Source organism: Cardiocondyla obscurior, linkage group LG21 (assembly GCF_019399895.1).
Source record: "Cardiocondyla obscurior isolate alpha-2009 linkage group LG21, Cobs3.1, whole genome shotgun sequence".
NCBI lineage: Eukaryota > Metazoa > Arthropoda > Insecta > Hymenoptera > Formicidae > Cardiocondyla > Cardiocondyla obscurior.
Window position 1 is genome coordinate 561,646 of NC_091884.1, and position 14,933 is coordinate 576,578.

Consider the following 14,933-nt stretch of genomic DNA (forward strand, 5'->3'; position numbering starts at 1 on the left):
GCGAGCGACGTCTACTTTCTTCTGTGCGAATCCAAGCTGTTCTTAAAAGTACAGATCTTGCAATAAGCGTTGTTAACAGCATTCGAGTTAACCTCGAATTATAATGCGAGCGACGTCTTCTTTCTTCTGCGCGAACTAGCAAACCCTGACTGCTCTTAAAAGAACAGATTTTACAGTAAGCGATGTTAACAGCTTCGAAGTTGAATCCGAAATGACAGGTTCAAAACGCGGTTCTTTATATAAAAATTCTTGACAGCAACCGTGAGCCAATCATTACTCCGGATTCGATTAAAACTAATTAATGCTCTGATGATCTGTAATAAGTCATGCAAATGACTGATTCAATGGACCGAATATCACATGTCCATCCGCCACAGATACTCAAATTATTGATATAATATTTTATTAATATTTTTTATAATATTCCGTATACAATTTCTATTGTAACGCTTATACTTTAGTAGCAATTAAAAAGCCAAAGTCGCTGAACGTCCGTACGAGTACTAGCAGCGTGAGCTGCGCATGCGTTGCGATTCCGCCGTGTGCCTGCAGCAGCATCCCCACTCATTATGCCTTGGGCTGCCGACCGAGAAGGAACTGCGCACGACCGCGCTCCGTTCATCTCGGAAATCTCTCCTATTTTTGATAAACGAAGACCACACTCGACTCAAACTATTTTCTCCTTCTCATGTGCTGTGTGCGTGCATTATTTCCAATCACATTTCCTTCCTCTACAGTAAGTCTTAATCTCATTTACACGTAAAATATATTTAATTTCTCCGGCCGTTCGCGTGACTCTCGAGTGATTAATTCAGGCCCATTTAGAAATAACTAACAGTTATAGGTTCAACAGAATACCTAATATTCAATGTAAAAAATCCTTTTAACTCCTTAGGCGTACGTGACTCCCTCGGGCTCGTTGTGTACGTGACCTTCGCTCCCCCCTTACTCCGACACCTCAACACCTTGCGGTACTTTTCCATTCAAGTCGCGCAATACGTAACACGCAGTCGTCCTTCCATCTACGGTCAATAGGTAACTACATTTAATAATTAAAGCTATCAAATCTAAGCCGACTTTGCTTCTCGAACGTTGTTCGTCGCGCGTTGAGTTATGTACGACGCGAATATCGCACGGAGCACGTGGATTAATCTCTTACGATAGTAATTCGGTCCGCGTATTCAACCTATATACTTTTGTCGTACATCGATATCTTTATTGCGTGCTCCGCCATTAAGTACGATCTTGTCGCGATAGATTGGCGCTCGCGGACACCTTCTAACCGCCATGTTCCTTCTGTTCTCATCGAGATTTCGGAGGATAGTCAGCGCAACCTCGTGGCTTGACGAAGAAGGAAGCTGCCACCAGCTGACTAGGCTTTCCTCGGGAATGACGATCGAGTAAACGGGCAAGAAGACTGGAATAATTTTGGGAACAGGAGTATCGTCGTACGACGTAGCGCGCCCCGCACCCCGTGGCCAGAGACCCCCCCGCGGCGGCCCAGCCATTCGAGCAGCGGCTTGTGTATTGCGCGGTCGACCTTTCGTTCGTTGCCAACAGGTATCTTGGCAAAGGAGACAACCACAACCAGCTCACCGTGTTTTTCTCTGGAGAGACGATTGGAATATACGAGCTTGAAAGGTGAGTAATTTTATGAACGCGAGTTTTGCATTGTACAATGTCGCGCGAATGATCATGATATTTAATGCTCACTTTTGATTACAGGTTACTTTCCACAGTTCGTGCCATCGTCCCGTGGACGGAAGGAGACTTTGCGTATCAATCCGAACATTCTGAAGGAAGGATGTGAGGACTGAGAGGAGGAGGAGGCCCTGGAAGGGCATCCTGCTTTAGCGGAGCAACCCGAAGGTAAAGATCACTTCTTTCAATACTTAATATTTGTAGTCTTGTTCTTTTAATATCATAAATTTTGTTTTAACATTGTGGAAATCATTTTCAGCATTTTTTAATATAAATTTTATACTTTTTTGTTACAGAATTGCTCACAACTCCGCTACAGCGCATCAACTAATAAGGCAAGACCTTTTCTGTAATAAATAAATAAAAAAACACCTAAACTGAGTATATTAAATAAATCGTGTGATTCGGTTCCCTTCGGTAAATCGCGTAAAACAAATTATAAATCGGGTGCTTCGCGAAAATTAATTTCCGCGTAATACATTTTCAGTAGTTTGCAGTTAGCAGTAGTAGTAGCAGTAGTGCTTCTGTAGAAATTCTGTATAAATATATCTCTGTGTGAAAATTAATAGTTTTGTTACAGTTCAACATTTCAAGAAGAATTCGAATCGTTTTTGCCGTCGATAAACGAACCTCGGGGTTCGTCGCGAATCTCGTAAAAGTAATCGGGCGTCCGGGTTTTATTGTATAGGTACTTTAAATCGGGACTGCCGTTTAAGTCGGGCGTTTAGCTTAAATTAACAATCCGCGAGTGTCGCGAGTGACATGTGGAAGGAACTGAGTTCTGAGAGGAGGACGAGGTCCGGGAAGGACATCAGGCATGAGCGGATCAACGTTTTGGTAAGAATCTTTTGTTATTTATTACAGTAACAATTTTTTCTATTTATTTGGATCAGTTTATCATTCTGATAATAATTAAAAAAAATAATTGCGTAAAAAGACAAATTTGAAACTTTAGAAAATTTTTTTCTTGCTAAAATCTTTTTAAAAAATATATAATTAGATTATTAAATGCCTTTTTAAAATAATTGGTAAAAGTCACAAATATAAATTATATTTGTAATTAATAATTATTATTTTAAACCTGTATTTCATTTAGTTTTTCATTTATGTTACAGATAATCAACTCCGCTCGTGTCGCAGCAAATGTGAGTGACCAATTTTTTTTACCAATGCGACGAATCTGCGATCAATTATAAAATATAACAGTAATTAAAAATAATTAAATATAATTGAAAAATATAAAAACTCGTAGATTCGTTGTATATAATAGTAGTTGCTTTTAGTAGCAGTAGCATAGCTTCAAAAGTAGTTTAGTTCGACAACGGAAAGACGTGCGTTTCGTCTTCCTCAACTAATTGCGACATAGTCAACAATCGCAATTACTTTTTAATACAAAAATAAAATCGTTATCTAATTCGAGTTCGTATCGTAATAATAATTTCTTTAGAAAAATTTACTTTCTTTTTTTTCCGTTTATTTAAACGGAAAGACAATAATTATGAAAAGGGGGGTTATGAATTGAATTCAATCCAATACTTTTTTTTTTAGTTAAGATATTATATTATTAGGTAGGATATTATTTTTTTAGGTAGGATATTAAATTGTTAGGTAGTATATTATATTGTTAGGTTAATGGAGTTTAATTTTTCGGATGTTGAGATTCACATCGCCACTCACAGGCATCGTTAACAGAACTTTCGGGTGAATAACCATCAATATTGGAGTATTTTTGTGTTATTTCGTATTTGCCCAAAATTATAACACATGCTAATTTTGTTTTGTAAAAGCAATTTAATTTAAAAATAAAAACACAATCACTTTCCGATCTATAAAAAAACATTTTCTAATTCGAATAATAGTACTGCTAATACGAAGCACATAAATGCTTATTTGCTGACGACCGCTAATTAAGAATCCGCATTTAACCGGCAACGTCAAATCGTGGCGCGTGATAATGCATCCTTTGTGACGTGCTCCCTATTATACGCGGCCCAAACCATGACGAGCCTTATTACTTAGATAACGGTAACTTAATAGCATTTCGCGGTAACGCGACAGAAGCCAGCTAACCGTCGTCGAAGAGCCGCGTCACGGCGGGACGGAAGCGAGCGAAACCCGCGGATGAATGGAGGTGCTATGTGTGCACAGCATCTCCGCTGTTTTCTTAAGTTGGGAACGGGGTAGTCATTTCGCAGCAACTCTTTCATTTGCACCTTCAACGCGTCGGCATTCTCGCCTTTTTTTATGGTCGCATACAGAAAATTACGGCGGTATAAGTAGCATATTTAGATACGTCTTTCTGAACAGTACACGGGTACCATTATAAATCTCGTAAATAAAATTATCCTTTGAACTTTACAACAAAATGTGTTAAGTGTAAAAAAAAATTTTATTGCATCACTTACGATATCGTAGATTTTAACATAAAATTTTCGTAAAATCTCTATTCCTCTCTCTCCAATTTTTTATTTATTTAGTAATAAAATATAATACTGTTCGATTTAAATTATTATTTAAAGCCAAGAAGATAGAATTTAATATTAAATTTTTTATATCAAACTTTTTGCTATGTAGCAATTACATTTAAATAAAGCCTGCTATTTGACGCACGAAATGTACGATAGTAAATATATCGACGATGCAATATACTTAACGAAGGAGATGATTTTCTGATTACATGCGAAACAGATTTTCCTCTGCATTTTCTGGTAGGACAATCTCTCAGGGTCGTTACCTCGCGTAATAGGTTTTTCCGAATATCTCACGAGAAACTTGTAACGTAGAGGGTTAAACGGGGACATGCCGGAAAAGGGGAAACGATTATGGCACCCGGACGTTTACAGCTTCGCCTCGATGAGGAAGCTTTGCCGGAAGCGTTCCTACGCTTCTCTCCCCGCTACAGCCATAATCGTTTGCGAGGAATCGCTGGTAAATTACGGTAAACGGCAACCCGGCTTAATGCACCGTGCTGAATCGCCCGCGAGTATAACGCTCCAAAGGAACGCGTCTTACCGCGAATGCTACCTAAATAGCGTGATTTACATGTCGATGAGACGTGCGTGACTGCTACCGAGGATAGAAACAATTGGCGAGAACATTTCTAAATATCATTTATTTTATTGCTAATAATTCTCGCGTATAGAAATGTCAGAATTTTGCCAAAAGAAAAAACGAAGCTTAAACGTGAGAGTCATTAATAAATATAATGCATCGATGTGCACCGGATAATATAATTTATTATTTAAATTTGATTGTAAAATCTATAAGCGAAACTTTTACTACAAACGCTGGCACGTCCCTCGAATTCTCAGATTCTCTTAACGAAGAATTGTCACGCGGTGAATAGTTCGCGGATCTGCATTCAAAAACCCGACGCACCGTCTATTCGTTCGTCCCGCTCGAATCATGAAGTACGATAATTGAAACGCTACGTCTTTTATTTATTATTTATTCAGAGGTACGCGCCGGACTCCTATATATTGTCACGTTTCAGCCGTCGAGGTTTTAATCGATGCTGGATTATTTTTATTGAATTTATTTATTGTTCTTATTTTTCCCATATTTTTATTTTCCCTTCGGAAGCGCGGCACGTACGTACATATATGAATTGAAACGTCAACCTCTCGTATGTTTTTTTTTTAGCTTGAATACAACCGATATCTGACCATCTCTCGATTCAGGCTGTAGATTTTTTCTTTCCTTTTTTTTTCTTTTTTTTTTTTTTTAGAAAGAATATGAATGTTACGGTACGAATAGCACAAAGTAACATAGTTTTTAAAAACTAGCTTCGCTCCACGAACCAATTTCCTATTTCGCATGTAAGCTGCGTGATGCTTCAAAGATTTTTTAGCACAAAACCACAAAGTATACATATACGATATAAAAAATACTTGAAAAATAAATTTACATTCTCTTACACGGTATATATACGATTTACATAAAAAAAAAAAATTATTATAATCTCGGAATATTTTCTCTCGTTTTAAGTTTAAAACAAAATTTTTTTAATAATTCAGCTGGACATTACAGAGCGCGCGTTTCGCACGCGTTATTTACTCTTGTTTCTTTTACGTAGAAAATAGTTTTACGTTTAATAATTTTCAACAACGTATTACACCTGCGAAATTTTTCCGCGACCAGGCCGTGCGCGTTGTTTATCGCGTTACCGTTGCGTAGAGAGCGAGCGATAAGCAGAAATCCGGCGCGCGGTGCTGTGCTCGTCGCTTACGGGCGCGATGCACGTTGAGGTTGGTCAGCTGACGCGTTGGGAGTCTACTAATTCGTGCTCTAATTTTGCAACGTCCAATACTACTGCCGTTGATATCTCCTGGGTGTAAAATGCTCGATTTTATAACGCGAGCCATCATTGAATTAACATGCGATACCGACTGATATTATTAACCACTTCGCCTTTGCGTTCTCGGTTTCTCGGAAAAAAAAAAATAAAAAAAAGAGAGAAAAATTACAATCGCCCGTTGAATTAGAAGCAACAAAGTCTCGTTCATCATCGTCGTGTCCGACATCCGGGCGCGAGCCCTTTTAACGCATTGCAATTTCGACTTCCGTTCCTTTTGACAGAGCGAGAAGAGAACTCCCGTCCTCCCACGCGATACTAGTTTAATTATCCCGGAGCCTGTGTAGGAAAAGTAGACGGTGCTGCGACGAGAGAGACGAAGAGAGAAAGGGGGAGGGGGGAGAGAAGAGCAGAGGAGAAACAGACGGAGTTCGGAGACGAACTGGAGTTTCCGAGCTACGCTGAAGTAGTTTTCAGAGTTTCTCGCGTAGTCGAAGCAGTACTCGAGGCATCGATATGTTGTTTACGGATTTCGCATTTTTTTTTCTTTTTTTTTTCCACGTTTTTCTCCTCTCGTTTCTATCTTTTTCTCTCTTTTTTTCCCCTTTTTTTTTTCTTTTTACCCCTCTCTCAGAAATCGCTTCAACGCGACCTGCACCCGTAAACGCGGGGGATGAAAAGCCATAGTACGTTTCCTCTTTTTCTCGACCTTTCTCCGTTGTCGCGATTTCCCGCGCCGATTGGCGATTCTTTGAACATTCGTCGCTTCTTTCATCACCTCTTATCGGCGAGAAGCACCGTGAAGGAAATATCGTTACGGAGATCAAACGAAAATTTCGTCGCTCTCTGATCAAGCCCATTGCCTCTGCTGGTGGAACGCACGGACGCGCTTTTTCGTAAAGATTATATTCCAGTTAGAGAGTGTGGAGTTCGCTAAGCTCGGATATACCGCGCGGATTAAGCGCGAATTAATTATCTCAGAGCAGCTTAGTCGAGCTGACATTTTAGTCTTCCAGACGTAATGGCGACTTTATGCTTTTACGATAAAGCTGATGAGGGTGTGCGGGATTGCAGATTAGAAACGCGAAACAATATGAGGAACTCGACTATAACATTATGCAAAAGTTTATTAACAAAAATACTGTATTAAAGTTACTTATCTTATTACTTATCTCTGGTTATAAATTTTTCTTTTTAATTCTAATAACTGGAAGTTACAAAAAGCGTACTTAAAATTTTTTTTTTAGTGTAAGTACGTCGTATTAATTTATTTTGTTCATTCTTTATTTTTTATATAATTATAAAGTAAATTAGAAACTAAAAAAATGTCATTGAGAAAGATCGGCTTTGTTGCGATATCTTTCAAAATATACGTAAAGCTAATAAAATATTATTTAAAAGAAAAAAAAAAAGAAAGAAAAAAAAAAACTATAGTGGTAGAATAAAGATTCGGTCCTGCCAGAGTTCTTTGTTCGTTCAGATCGATAAATTCGTTATCGGAGAGACGTCGGTTTCGTATCGGAACGTAGGTTGACTTGGTCTAGTAAGTCGCTTCCTGTTTGGTCGATCCATTTCGACTTTACAGCACTCCCGCGAGTATTCCCCGAGACGCGGAAAATGGTAATTGCCACAATTTCTGTTCCTCTTATCTTCGAGTGAGCGGAAAGCGTCGTCGAGCGGATCAAACGGAATTTTCGTTGCGACTTTGATTAAAGTATAATTATTGAGGTTGCCCGGAGGAATCTAGAGGGTCATCTCTTGCGAGAAAATCTTGTTACGAGATTTCGTCCGAGATATTACTCCCTTTCGTGGCTCCTTTCTACCGAGAGGAGTTTCGGTACGATATCGTATCCTCGTGCTACTATTGACGGGAATCGGTCGGATACGGTCGCATAACGGAATCGATAGCGATAGCGATGAATTAAATCTCGTCAAGTAACTCAATATCCGCTGTATTTTAGCTCAAATAATTAGTCCTTTCCCGATAATTATCCGTCCCTCGGTGTCTTTTTAACTGAGAATTTTCTTTTTACGCCGGCGCCAATTACTTTAATTAAATTAGCAATAACACTTGTACTGTAAATAACTAGACGCTTATATAATCAGATAACCCCTTTCTCGTTTCGTGACGTTCGGAAAATCTCGACGGAGGTCGCGCTATTTATATTTTTTATAACGAATGATAATTTTCGCGTAATAGAAAAATATTATATTAGTTGCGCGATGCGAGCACGTGCTCTCGTTGTTTTGCCCGCTTATAAAATGCTTCTTCACGTTCGTTCCGCGACCGAAATCAATTGCGAATTCTTCGAGTGCGCCTCGACAGTAAATCGGAACACGACACGGAGCAGGCGGGTGGAATCCCTCTCGTGAGGTTGTGTGCGATGCTGTTCCGGTGCCCGCATGCGGTACCTACAAGCCGACGCGCCTTGAATTTAATGGCCAGGGCGCCGCGAATCCGTCGACGGATATCGGGAGCGGCCGCGCCGTCTCGCAAACGACATAACGTATTTAGGGGGCTGTGCGTAACGCGATTCCCGGAAATCCTCCCTCAACCCCTCTTCTCGAATTTATCGAGTTCCCGTACGCATCCAAACGGTCGTTTGCGTCAGGTGCAATTGCGTTAACGTGGCGTTCGCGCGAACGCGGAACGCGATTTCAACGGGTAATCGCGGGGATGACGATCCGCGCCATCGACACCCCAGCTGCGACCCGAATACGGTATCGTCGATACGAACGATGCAACCGTGCACCGGGAAAGATCTCACCGTGGATTCGGTTTCGAAAACGGGTCTCGGAAAACAGTATTACCGTTACTTTTCGATGGCACCGAAATTATTCATCGGCGGACAGTATAACGTAATATTAGTAGGAGCGAAATAGCCCCGTTGGAAAAATGTATTCGACGCTATAACACTTTTAACGAAAATGAATAAGTAAACGGTTTAATATTTTATAGCGAAATGAATGATACTTTATCCCGGAGATTGCATCAAATTTTAAAGATAAGGGTTTCATGCCAAATATTTTACCCGCCCGCATTTCTGCATATTGTACTTCTTGCTTTCTGATATTTAACAAATTTAATAAACGGCTGTGCTTCGCCATAAATTTGCATCAATCTGCCCGGCGCGGCGCTCGTAGGCGATAAATATTTCGATTCACCGAGACGTATATCGCATATGCGCGTCGAGGTTTATTTTTTCGACTGCATTAAAGGGAGATTTCGGTCGTTCGCTTAACTCGGCCGTACACGTCGTGCCGCCGGCGACAGCTATTCGTACCGGAGTAAAGGCCCTTTTGTCGGCTCGCGTAGGCGTAGAGGTCGTCTTGGCAGCTTCCTCCGTTCCAGAGTCAACGGAAGTGGCCCGGCTACCGTCGGGAGGATGTCACAATTAGCGCTGACCGGGGCTCGTTAGTACGTTTCCTTTTCCCCCTGACTCATATCGTCGCGGTGGCAATCGAGAAACCGGGCGCGCGAATGAGAAAAACGCTTCCTAGATACAAATTTCGGGTCATCCGAACCAGAGTTCCTATTGTTCTGGCGTTAGGAAACTTGTCACGTTGAATAAAATGAGAAAACGCTCCTCGCCGGCTCGTTCACGATCGCATCTGTTAACGTCGTCGCTCATCTCCGGGGCCGGTATCCCGATTCGCATTTTCTTCGAACGGTCGATATCACGTCCGCGGGTGATGCGCGGTGGGCGTAAGTGGCTCGATTCTCCGCGTTATTTAACGTCGTCGCGTCCCAACCGGCGCCATAAATCACAACGAGATAAAACCACGCGTATGGAACCTCTCGGCGTCGAGCGCGCACCGGAAACGTGGGTTAAGTCGACACTTCCCATAATATTGGCTTCGTCTCCACGTCATGCTAATGCGATATCACGTCTGCCGCGCGAAGAAAGACAATCAGAAGATAAGTGGTTTTCGACGGGCATGAATAATGGGTCGGAAGTCATCGTTAACGATTTGACTCGGATAACGTCGCGAAATCAAGTCGCGATATCATACGCGCCCTCGTCGGCGCCTAGTAACGCTTTCGAGGATAGCATATTTCGTAATATTTTTCCGGAACCCCGATCATACCGCGCACAATCAAGTCTCGCCAGAGATGCAAAATTTTGCAAATTCTAGAAATTCAGAATCAGCGCCCGCGTGTATTTATAAATATTAGAAATGGAAGTGAATTAATATGTATGCACATTGTAAAACATTTCGTTTGGCATAGTTTTGACGTGGATTTTGGAAAAGAAATATTTTAACGTTATAACGTCGACAGCGACGTCATCAGGGAAACGGTTCGAGTTTATTTTGCGCGGACAGCGATCCATTTTCCGGTGCGTGCGAATTTATGTAAACGATCCGACGCGTAACGCTCGCAGTCAATTTGTAAGTGAAGCGACACGGCCAAAACGCTGTTTCGTGCTTATCGTTACGTTTTCCCGATCGTGTAACGTCATATTCGTTTATTATTCGCGATATACGGTTCTTAAACAATGTCGGGGAAAGATGACCGGCGAGTTCAGGCTCCTGCAACTCCGTTGAAGCGGAACAAACGGGACTGCCAGCTCGCTTCACCGCTAATTAGATCTCGAAAACTAGGTCGCGTTGTAGTCCGCGTTGAAGAACGAGGTAAAATGGGCCGCGGCTCTCCGCCGCGAAATTTTTCAACGAATTTTTGCTTTATCCTCGCTAACGCGGCGGCAAAGCTTTTCCGTTATATTTATAATATCTGAAAGTAACGCATACATACTATTTTATATACACATCGTAGTTGAGCATTACGTTCCATTTCACGAGCTCCAGGGGTTCTGAAAGTGGTTCGTGCCCGACGTCGTGTATTAAAACAATTTTTGTCTTCGTATGTGATAAAAATATTTTAACTTCCCGCCCTTCCCGTTTCTTTCTCTCTCCCCCCTCCCCCCGCGAACCTTCTTCTTTTTATTTCCGACGAATAGCGCGACGCGCGAGAAAATATTGTTAAAAATCCACGTCGAACGAGATTTTAATTATGTTTCGTTATAAACCGAATTCGGCGATTTCAGCAAGCTGACGCTACGAGTGCCGAAGGCACGTGCCGCACGTGTTCGCAGGCTGTTTGTAATGGAACGCGTTCGTTCCATGGAAATTTCTCCGAGGGGTGAGGCTCACTAATTCCGCGTCGCGCTTAATATAAGGGAATATTGTCCGACCCACGTCTATCAATGGCACTGATTGGTCTTATTAATTAGCGTCCATTTGTTACTTTTCGATATATTGAACGACTCTCCGGTACTTTTCGCATTAAACATCGTGGTAATTAATTGCAATAATTAAAACGATCAAATAAAATGTTTTTATGGAGCGCGGAGCTTTAAATTTATTTAAAAGAAGTGTCCGCAAAATTAAAGAGTTTCGGGGAGGAAAACGAAAGGATGAACTTATTCGAGATGTATTTTAATTGAATGGAATTTAATTAGCTGTTCTACAAATCATTTTTATCATTAAATAATGTCGCAGTTAAGTACCTCTTTAAAGTTTTGCTGCAGGAAATCGCTGTGGGAAGGGAGCACCGCAGTTTCGGTCCCAAAGCGATTAGGGTTAAAATAGTTAACTGTTACGTCGCGATCCGACTTGACGTGATGACAAATGGCAGTTCATGAAACACCTAATATGATTTGAGCCATACTTTTTTTTTTTCTTTTTTTTACTGTTCTGCCAATTTTAGTTTGAAATTCAATTAAACTCAATTTAACTTTACATTTATTACCAAATTCTTCGTATCACGTGTCAAACACGATAATTAGTATTAATTAAGAACTATTAAATCTTAACAAGTGAAAGCAATCTCTGCGCTTTGAGAATCACTGACTATTTTCCGTCGAAAGACACAACTTTTGTTTATCAACTTTTTTTTTTTCCAGTTCTTGTTTCGAGATAAATAATAAAATAAATTCAATTTTACGAATATTACGAACGTGTATCATTAACGTTTATTGCAAATACAAGGGCTGCAATTATTTCATGTATTTTAAAATATATTTTATCGATAGCTGAATTAAATTGCACATGGTAGAGTTAATCCAATGCAATATTCTCTCTTTTGTGAATAGAAAGAAGGAAAAAAAAAAATACGTTTTCCCAATAAAGCTTGTCTCTATTGTCGACTCGAAAAATGCATTTTTCAACGTATATGCGCGTTTTTAATTTTGCTTTTCTACGTTTCTTTCCTCCCCAACAAAATTATTTAGCTATCTTTATGATATTCCCGGAAGTTAGGTATTTTACGCGGAAAAAAGTTGTCCTGTGTTTGCCAACGTGTAAGTGGCTCTATATTTTTATGTCACGTAGAGAGATTACTTGGCCTATATGTATGTTGTGTGTTGTATTTCCATTTAGTCGGTGACATCTTTTGACTTGGTATTGTCACGGGATTATAGCTACCTAGAAAATTGCGTATTCTACGACTACAGGAACTTCTAAGATTTTTTTAGAATACCAGGAGACTCGCGGAAATATAAAATTTTAATCAATTTTGTCGTAGAATTTAGAAATTAATAAACTTGAATAAAATTATTAATCATGTCGAATGAGAAAATAATTTTAAATGCTCAAGCGTACTTTTTTCAACAAATTGAAATCGTAATAAAATGATAATTTAAATTCTTATTAATACGATTTAATAATTAATTAATATATATGAAACGTGATTGAATTCAGCTGCAACCCGCAAAGCTAAAAATGATACGGATTTATACAATTTCGCTGTTATGATAAAAAAAAAAAAATAAAAAGAAACGAAACTATACGGAATAAATGCAGGGTTATTAATAATTTATGAATTTCGCGATGTTAGTTCCTAAAGTTGTGAAAAGAACTGCTGTCGGTGTGAGGAAACAATATTAATAAGAATATAACGCGCCACTCGAAATACTCAAAGGAATTAGCACGGCCTTCCCTCGAATGCATCTGCATAAGAATGCGAGTACTTCGAGGCGAAATAGGATTGAGCCTCTTAAGCCACCGAAATAACTTCACCGCGCGAGCGAGAGCCTCCGAAAAGACTTTGGAAATCCTCCGGATGTCTACGGTCTCTCCGTTCCCCCTCGATTCATTTGTTGATTTTTCTCCGCGAACTTTCTCCAGCGGGCGCGATGATAAATTACGGAAAGTTTAATTGGTGGCAAAGTTTAACGCGCTCGCGTCATCCGTAATCATGTTGTTACGTTCGCGGGAACGTAAAGTATCTCCCGGAAGTTCCGCCGAGGGATGAAAATTTACAACGCGCCCCGGCGCCATTTGTGGGGCACGCGAAATCCGTAATAGCGTTTAAGGGCTCGTTGCATTTATCGCGCTACGCGCGATCCTCCGCGCGCTCGTCGCCGTTATTACGTCCATTTTGATATTGATTCCGTCGGACGTCCCAGTCAACCGATAATCAGATTACACGCCGCGTATGTAAATGAATCTCGCAATCGTGTAACAGCTCTTCGGGCGCCCGATGTTTTAAAGCCCCCCCGAGCCAAATGAACCGCAAGTTTATCGCTTCACTTGCGTCACGCTACGCCCTATGAATATAAAGGAGAAAATTACGTTGCAAACACGACAAAAGGCATATGTACGTGATGCATATGCAGAAGATACTCCGTCGCGTAATTGTTTCGCTGAAGATTTTTTTTATTTTTTATTTTTTATTTTTTAACCCTACGTCTTGCATATTAAATCGATAACGCGCGCGCATTCAGCCGCGTTGATTTATTAGTTCGCGCGCTACTAGAACGAGCTCAGAAATTGCCCGATTTTATAGAACCAGAAAACATAAAACTAAACTCCGCGACTGGCAGCGAGGCGTGAATGAAAAAAATTATGATCTCACGATTCCGCGCCGTGTCGACTCTCGCGGAAGAAGCGGGCGGGAATTAGCCGCGAGACGATCGACTTTCGGGGATAAGAGCGATAAGACGAAGAACGGTGGCAGATAGAGACTTTACGGCAAAGTTTATCGCGCAGCATCGATCTCCGCACGCGTTGAATTTTTTAAATATCATATCCTTGTGCTCTTTGCGGAAGAAAACCGCGCAGAGCTGCGCTGAAAGTATCACAAAGGTGATTTTCTCGGCCGAGCCGTGTGATATGCGTCTAAACGTGCGGCGTGTTCCATAAAGTGCTTCAACGTAGAGCCTTCGAGGGTGGAAGGTTAAAGTTCTTCAGGGTCTTTTCTATCTTTCTCTTTACAGCCCGGCTAGCATTAATGTTACGTGGAGTCACACGCGCGTGTTAAGGCGCTTTAAAAATGCACGCAGTCTTATTGGCTGCGTTACGTGCGAACAACGGGTGCTAAATAAAGGATTCGGATTTTACGCGGCTAAATAAATAATTTCAATGAAATAGCTCGGCCGCCTTCCTGGGGAATACTTTTCCCAAAAGATAACACGCTGGTTCTTTCAGAGGAATAAATTATTCGTACGCATATGTGAAAAAAAAAAAGGAAAACTTAGAAACCGATATTTTCGAAGTTTACTTTAACTTTCGAGCGACAAGGCACGGACGGTATATTTAAGATATATCGCTCGGCTTTTATTTTATTTACACAAGCTTCGTCTCTTTTGTCACCTTTCCCTCTTTTTGCGCCGAAGTTAATTATCTAACGTGGAACTTTTTTTTTTCTCTCCCCCGAGAAACGTGAGAAACCTTACTTCTTTATATGCTACGTTTCGTTAAAAATAACTCGTTGGCAAAGTCAACATTTTAGTGAACCACAATTACCGTCGCAGTACCTTGCGACGTCGGCCCCAAGTTTGCGGAACGACGCTTTTCGTTTCGAGGCGATATCGTTATATCGATTCGCGATCTGGCACGATCACGGTATAGAAAGTTGAGCCTGTACGCGAGTAGACGATAGTTATTCGCCACGCGAGCACGTTCGCGTTTAATTGCGTTTGCAAACGCACCCTCG

The 14,933-nt window shown here is 40.8% G+C and overlaps 1 protein-coding gene and 1 long non-coding RNA gene across 3 annotated transcripts in view; one reads left to right on the forward strand and one right to left on the reverse strand.

Moving 5' to 3' along the window:
- Nucleotides 1–14,933, reverse strand: part of Pde9 (phosphodiesterase 9) — a 123,016-nt gene that overhangs the window by 9,515 nt on the left and 98,568 nt on the right. The gene's annotated exons all lie outside the window — the stretch shown is intronic.
- LOC139110675 (uncharacterized) lies at nt 577–2,928 on the forward strand. Of its 2 annotated transcripts, XR_011547031.1 has the most exons (4): nt 577–1,641; nt 1,726–1,869; nt 1,998–2,538; nt 2,817–2,928. It is a non-coding gene; the product is annotated as an uncharacterized lncRNA (long non-coding RNA). The 2 variants fall into 2 exon arrangements; XR_011547030.1 differs by having other exon boundaries at nt 1,998–2,928.